This window comes from Merops nubicus, unplaced genomic scaffold (assembly GCF_000691845.1).
Source record: "Merops nubicus isolate BGI_N331 unplaced genomic scaffold, ASM69184v1 scaffold6490, whole genome shotgun sequence".
Classification (NCBI taxonomy): domain Eukaryota; kingdom Metazoa; phylum Chordata; class Aves; order Coraciiformes; family Meropidae; genus Merops; species Merops nubicus.
In genome coordinates, this window is record NW_008580803.1 from 74817 (window position 1) to 83325 (window position 8509).

Here is an 8509-nt window from a genome sequence, read left to right on the forward strand (position 1 = left end):
TCACCAAGATCAGCCATCTTCTCTCCCACATCCTCAGGCTCATTTCCTCCTCTTCTCCCTGCTGATGGGACCATCCTTCCTGCTCGCTGAAGCTTACATCCTTCAATTACTCCCTTTCCTCCTCTCTCCTTCTCCCACAACCCTTCAGCTTCACCACGGCATCTCCAAGACTTGTCCCCTTCCTTTCCAACCCTTCCCAAAACAATTCATTTAGGCATTTGTAGTTCTCTGGCCTTCCAGTGAGCTGACCAGAGGAAGTGCAGATGGCACAAATCTAAGCCAGTAATTAAGGTACAGCTTATAACTCATTTTGCTCTCCTGATATCAAACCCCTCTCTGTTTTCAGTCTCTGTGCTGGATCTGTCCCTGCTGCCACATGCACTTTGAGGGTTTTCTCCATCCTGGGTAACTCCACAAAGCTATCAATCTCATTTCTCTATGTTCTATCTGTTCTGCATCCTACACAAATGCTCTGATTAATCAGAGAGGGGCTGAACTCAAAAGCTTGAGATTCACATATGAGCATTCTCAGACTTCAGGCTCTTAGCTTAGTTTTGTCCTTTCCTCCCTTTCTCTCTCTTTTTTCTTTCCCTCCTTTCAGTTCTTTCTGACACAGGGACACCTTACATATATTAAAAAAGTCAGTAAAAAAATGACAGACTCCTGCCATCCAAATATCTCTAATAATTCATTCTCCTCTCAGGGGATCTACAAATGATAACAACTACAGCTCCATTAGATATGATTTATATTGAACTACTTTTTGAGAAGTTTATGCCTTTAAACTGTATTTCCCTCAGAAAGAAAAAAAGAGTTTCTAGATTTACTGTGTCTTAAATGTGCCATTGGTGGTAATGCTGTGAGGCCCGTAGGATACATTATTTGCCAGTTCATAATTTACAGTAAAAGACCAAAAGCCTTCAGACAAAAGACAGAAACAATTAAGAGCTCTAATAATCCCATCCTGCTGTTTGCAGCACACAGTGATTTTAAATTATTCATGTGTTTCAATATGGAAGCGATTTAAGATAATTTAGCAAACCTGAGACCTGCATTAAGATGTAATAATGATGAATGGATGAGACACAGCACACACAAAACCCCTCAGAGTCCTGCAGAGCAAAGAAAGTCCCCCTGAAGCCCTGGCAGGTGCCCTCATGTGGGTGGCCTAAAAAAAAAAAAAAGGAAGACTGCAAATAGCTTTTTAAAAAAAAGAAAGAAAAAATTAAATATAGAAGATAAGATTCTAGGGTGTAACAAAGGATGTGGACAAGAAAGCATTCCAAATTAGCATCTGAAAATTGTCCATGGACGAGGCTGGATTAGGTTTCTAAAATAAAAAGCAGATGGACTGAGAACACTGACAAAATTCACTCGAGAACAAGTACCCTGTGGTTGCATCTCACCATTATTTATTAACCCAGCAGTCATTTTAGGGCTCAGACACAGCTCCTTTTTGTATAATATTTCTTGTACAGCCCACTCCTCTCAGCATATACACCAGCAAGCAGAGGGCAAACCCTCTAGGACAAAACACATGGGCAAATCTTGACCTTGCCTGCCTAAACCAAGACATTTCTCACAGAGCCTAAACATTTTGAGGCACTAATTCAATGAGAAGAAGAAGAAGAACAAATGGCATTGCTACTTTTTAGTGTATTTAGCACAGCTAGAACTTTTATAACATCTGTTTAATTATGCTCCTGACTCCCTGTCTCCCCTGTATCACTTATTCTATGGAATAGGTGATAGCAAGAACCATGAAATGTTGCACAGATAAAAGCATAATGTAGAAAGAGAAGGAGAACAATTAACATTTGTGCCACTGAACTAGAATTTCTTAATATCAACGCATGATTTTTTTCTAAAAACAGATGAATATTGTAGAACAGCCAACAACACAGTCTATTAATCCCAGATTTTCCTCAGCACAGTGCTAAGCTAGAGTAGAGCTTCCAAACAAGCTTTGTGTTTCAGTCCCTGTTCTGGAAGAACAGGTACAGCACAACACCCCCAGCCAGGACCCAGTTTTGTTGTTTCTATGCATGCTGCCAGCCATGGTGAGACCCTAAATCCCAAGTGAGGCTTCTGGAAACTTCTGGGAATATGACCTCTGACTTGCAGACCTAGGTGAATAATGAATCATAGAATCATTTAGGTTGGAGAAGACCCTTAAGGTCATAAATGTTTCATACAAAGCTTGTTTATTCAGTGTTTCAGCTGTGGTCAGCTGAGCCAACAAAAGAAAAACCAACATCCTATAACTTGAGAAGAGTTATACCCAGTTTGAGGACTTCTGGATCCCACCTTACTGCAGAATCTTTTCTAACTAAGCAAGGAAGGGCTCAGCAGTCATGGAGCAGAGGTTAAACTAAATGAGGGGAGGTTCAGACTAGATATAAAGAAGGAATTTTTCATGCTGAGGGTGTTGAGCCCCTGGCCCAGGCTGCCCAGAGAGGTGGTCGCTGCCCCATCCCTGGAGCCATTCCAGGTGAGGTTGGATGGAGCTCTGAGCAACCTGCTCTAGCTGCAGATGTCCCTGCTCCCTGCAGGGGGGTTGGACCAGATGACCTTGAAAGGTCCCTTCTGACCCAAACCACCCTGTGATTCTATGATTTGTGTGCCAATGACCCTTGGTGGCACAGGATATATGGGACTTGGTTGTGGGGCAGGCCCCTGACCATGAAGACAGACTGGCAATAACCACAGTTATCACTTTCTGATCCATTTCCCTTTTCACATTATATTCCTTCATTTTACATGTGCAGAAAAAGAGAAAAAACCCAAACACAACATTTTTCCTTGAGAAAGACAGAGGTAGAGCAGTAACCAGACATAGCAACGAGCAGCTTCTGAATTGACTCTTATCCCAGGAGGCCCTCAGTAACCACAGAAATGGGTGTGGTACAGGAACCTCAGAAAAACAGACCAAAACACAACCAGGAGCAACAGGTCAGGTGCTTAGCTTTAGCTTGCTGACAGGCTGACAGCCACTGGGAGGTATTTCAGGTATTTTCTCTGCAGCACAATAAAAATGCTTCATCTTTTCCCACTTAAACTTCCTGAGGAGAGTAAAACAAAACACATAGTTCTACACATGGCAATGACACAAAGCCCCTGAGACACTGAGTGAAATCAAGATTATTTTCAGCCCTTGCAGCCAACAGCTCAATAACCTCCCATGGGCTCTCTCTGTTGAGGGAGAACCTCCCAGGAGCTCTGTGCCAGGGTGGGGAATGCTTCATGTCACACCTCCAGCACCTGAGATGAGGCACAGAGCTCCCTCATTCATGGTTCTGCCTTGAATTTGGCAAAGGTTTCAAACCAAGCCTCCCACCACACTAAGCTTTGCTACATCAGGAGGGTGCTAAGAATACCTAACCATGTTTTTAACATTGGATAAAAACCCAACAGCACCTTCAGAAGAAACTCGTTGATGTGTCAATACTATAAAATGATTTCCAGAGAAGTACAGCAAGAGGAAAACACTCAAATTAATTCTGAAGTGGTCATACTGGGAGAAGGGTTTGCCTGAGAAAAAACCTGCAAGCACAGTACTGATTTTTGTAAAACATTGTGGAATGAAGTTAATAGGAAAAAAACAATTTGTATTGATATGTTTGAGCAATTTTCAGATCACTTCTACCCACAGAAGGTACAGCATGCAACTTTCTGAGCAATTAGGGGATTACAGCAGGTAAACTAACCCATTTACACCTTTTGGAATTGTTTCCCTGGGTGTTAATACTATCAGAAAAAGGTATTTTCCTTCAGCATTGCTGCCCTGTTGCACTGTTCAGCAATATTTAAGCCAGCTGTTAATTTCCATGTTCTCAATTAAATGCACTTGGCTGCAAAAGATGCTCTCACAAGAGTTAATTAGAAATTGTTACCCAAGTATTAAAATACAAAGGTCCCTCGGGCCACACACACTATCAGTTTTTAAGACCATAAGGTCCCATACCTAGATTTGATAGCTGAGCCTGGAATTAAATGATTAAGTCAAAAATATATCAGACAAGCTCTTTGCTTGTTATGCTGTGTTGGTTTCCAGCTCTGTCCACAGACACAAGGATCTGGAACTACACTCACAGCCATCATCTCACTTATCAAAAAAAAAAGGGTTACAAGTGCTAAACTTTTGATTAATGTTCAAATTAAAATTATAATTTTGCTATAAATGCTCATTTACTGGTTTGTACCTGCACCAGGAATAAATCTAGAGGTCAGCTATGGTTTTTGGCTGGCACACGTGACTCTTGACAGGGATTCTTACAACTTTCTGATGTCACCACGTGGACTTCTGTGATGCCAAATCCTGGTATGTGATCCCCTGCTGGTACATGGAGCATGTCTGGGCATAATGCTGCCCATCCATTTTCAGGTATCTGATTTTACTATTTAAAAGTATTAAACTTTACAGCTTCATAATGAGCATTTTGCTATCGCATTAGTAGAAAGCTATTGTCATATAATTAATAAACAATTAAGCAAAATTTCTATCCTGTTTATTGGGTAAAATAAGCCCAAACAACAGAAGCATGAAAATTAAACTACTCAAGTTTTTACCTTCTTTTGATATATCCACCACATCCAAAAAAAAAAATTAAAGCCATCCTCCACCTTCATAACAGAAAGAAAACATTTCTTTATGCTTTGAAATTTTATTCTGATATTAAACTTTACTTTTAAAAATACTGGATAAAAGTGGGGCATTTTTATGGTCATTTGTCATCGTCCCCCCCCACCAAAAAATAAAAGTATTTGCACTTAATATTCTGCGTGGTGCCCAAAGCAAACAATGATAAAAGTGACTAAGTGGGGAGTTGCTTGTTGTTTTTACAGCATAGGAGCCCTGTACTTCTGAATCGCTGAGCAGCTGGAGTCTGGTTTAATTACTGAACATCAATCAAGATGTAAACCAGGGCCTGGAGCCCGAGGAATGCATCGTTCATCTGCAACACAAAAGAAACCACTGAGCTATCTCAGCTCCTGCCCAGACGGTTTGCACAGGAGGAAAAGTCAACACCTTACTTTTATGCTGTGTCAGGAAGAGAAAATAGCCAAATAGTAATTTTACACCATACTTGAATATAAAAGTGAGAATTTATAGTGAGGGGGAAGAGATCTTGAGAATATTCTAAAGGTTTGACACTTCTAACACAGAATATATTTGTCCAATACTAACTTTTGGTAAATAGCAGCACCAGTGTGTGACAAATAAATAGATAGAAAGGTAAAATAAAATAAAATAGAGATGAATTTTCAAGCTCTAGGTTCCTGCCTGAATGTTTTCCCCCTTCCACTCTGTAAGCTTGTGCAATCAAATCTTTTCTTGCCTTTTATGCTGGTGTTGAGAGCCCAGCCCAGCAACGCCACAGCCCGTCCTCCACGAGATCAAAGGAGATGATCTAATGATCCCTTCTGCTCTTCAGATCTCTGGATGTAAACTACACACGCTATCTAATCTATGGAAAAGCAACCACCCACCGCAGCACACAAGGGCTCCTCTGAGAGATGAAAGGAGTGAGCAGGCACATGGCACAGATGTGAGCCCCAGCGCCCGGGGCGCTGCTGGAGCAGCTCTCCTGCTGCAGTGAAAAAAGGGTCCACAAATCTCTGCCCGGGTCTTCAGCACATCTCAGGTCATCCATCTATAAACCCAAGGGTTATCAATAACTGCCTGCATCACGAAAGCCATGATCAGTCAGCTTCAGCCAGCTCTGGAACAGGCAGAGCACAGGAACAATTTGTGTGCTGGGTATTAAACACAGAACAGTCCTCAACTCAAAGAGCTTCCAATCTAGGTGCAAGATGATGGATTAAATAGATAGAGACTGATAGATGCAAGGAAATGAGGCAGCACGTTGGCCTGAGCACAACAGTGGCTCCAGTTCTCTTTAGGTCCAGGGAGGATTTTACAGTGATGTTGAACCAGGGCAGCTGCAGAGGAACATGCCCCACACTGGTACATGCCCATGGCTACAGGGGGGGGAATGGCCCAGCTGTTTTGCCAAGGCTTCTAGCTGCTACCAATAAACCAAAGTTCTTATAAAGATGACAAACATACTAAAATATCCATTTGCTGTTCAATATTTAAGAGACAACTTTGCTCGTGCCCTGCTCTGCTACAACCACTGAGCTTGTGAGCTGCACATAAGCTCTGCACCCACCTAAAGCTGGGACTAACTGGCAAACTTAGAATTTCTTGTGTCCTTTTTGATGACTATACTGTTTGGACCATCAGGGAGGTGGTTGAGGCCCCATCCCTGGGGGTCTTTAAGGCCAGGCTGGAGGAGGCTCTGGGCAGCCTGATCTAGTGGGAGGTGTCCCTGCTCAGGGCAGAGGGGTTGGAACTGGGGGATCCTTGTGGTCCCTTCCAGCCCTGACAGATTCTGATCTGTTTCAGCAGAGGACTTTAGAGCCCTAATGGCTCAATGGTTGGACGTGATGATCTTGGAGGTGCCTTCCAACCTAAAGGATTCTATGATTAATCACGTTTAGGACTGGATTGCCACAGCTCTTCTCCCCTCCTGTGCAACCTGCAATGAGAAGCCAGAATGGGATGATGCCACTGATGTCATTCCAGTGTCTCATTTGTCACCATTCTGGAGTTTCCTTCTGAAACAGGAACTTTCCTGACTGCTTGTTAAATCAGCTTTAGGGACACTTTGTAGCCTCAACAAGCTGAACAGATGAGAAAAATCAGATTCCTGAGACATCCAGAGTTCTGCGGCTGATTTCTGTGGCCAAGTTTATGGTCAATTTATAACACAAGCACAGGATAGATTTATTTCTAGATAGGTAGTAAAGAAATAAATCTACTATACCAAAGGGACTAACTGAGGGAAACAGCCCTTTTCAGCAAACTATTAAATAAGCAGAGATTGTAAGCAGCATTTCTGGAGTTTAATGACACACAGAAAGATGCTGAATGAAGAAGGGATGCTGTCCTGACTTTCCTGCTGCAAGCTAAGTACTGGAATTACAACACAGAGTAACCAGTGATGCTCTGGCCTGAACTCAAGCATGCTCTCACATGGAGCTGCTATCACTGCTATTCTTCTGTTATTAATGATAAAACAGACCCCATGCAAATGACAGTTTAAATATCGTTAGCAGCGTTTCAGAAAGAATCCTTGTTTCAGAAGAAGTTGCCTGTTACATCTGTCCACTCAAGAGTGAAAAGGAAATATTTACTTAGACTTCAGAGGGTCATTTGGGTACAGAAGAGGAAGATAAAAGCAGGAATCTTTTACAATATGAGCTAGCAAATCAAGGCAAATAGGGATTCCACTCACTGATAATCCAAGGGAAAAGAGGTAGTTATAAAACACATTCAGCACTGTTTGTTCTAGGCAATGTGGTTGTAGCTCAGCAGGTGATATGCTGGTAATTAAAACATAGAACACTTAATAAAAATCTTAAAGAAAAAAGAAAGGAAAGCAAATTTTCCCCCAAAAAACCCCAGGGGTGACTGCAGCACCATGGACACTGCATTTGATTATTCCATTTGTATTTGGATAAATATTTCTGTCCAAAACCATTCATTTCAAACACTCAGAAAAATCCAGATACTACCATTTCCTCTTAATCTAGAAATTATTAGAAGCACTAAATTTTTTTGCTTAATTATTCCATTCACCGTGCTGTTTAACAAGAAAAGTTTTATTTTTTAAAACACCTCCCCTGTTGGAGCCTCTCATTTACTCCCAATACAATCCCTCTCTCTACCACACCTGAGACACTGATGGAGAGAGTAGAGAACTAAAACTGATGTCAGGACAATTTTTTCCAGGATGGAAATATTAACAACAAAAAGAAAGTGCTTTTTTGTTTTAATTTATATACTTTATTTTAGTGTAAGCCTACTGCATTCAATCTAAGATCCCAGCAGCACTGCAAGAAAGCCTCCAGTGAAAAACTACTTTATATGTATACAGACAAAATAAATCCTTAACTAATGAAACATATTTTTTGTCACCCAGTAAAAAGGTACATGAGGTGTGTGGGGAAGAGTCATTAAAACATCAAAAATTATTGTTATTTTGACCACAAAGGCAAGAGAAGGATCACAAACGTTCCCTGAAGTCACCTGGATCCATAGAAATTCTTTCAAAGCAAATTAGAGAGAAAGATGTAGATGAAGTAATACCATGCTCATAATTTACAAGAATTTTGGCAGCAATCTGCCTAGTTAGAGAGGAAATTGGTTTGCACAGTCTTAGGGCAGCAAGTACCTTTTTGGAATGATACTCAGGGGGTCAGAATATGTTTGAGTTGTTCAAGGAGTCTCCCCAGTTGCTTTAAACATTTTGAAAAACAACATTTTATAGATAGAGAGCTTAAATACAGGATCCAGAGATGACCTTTGATTTATATTTCAATTTTGTTTAAATTTACAATACATTTAGAAATAGAATTTCCCTATAATATTACTCTCTTTAAGCAGCAGAATGAACTACCAAACATTTATCCATCAGAAGTGACAAAACAAACCACTGTCTAA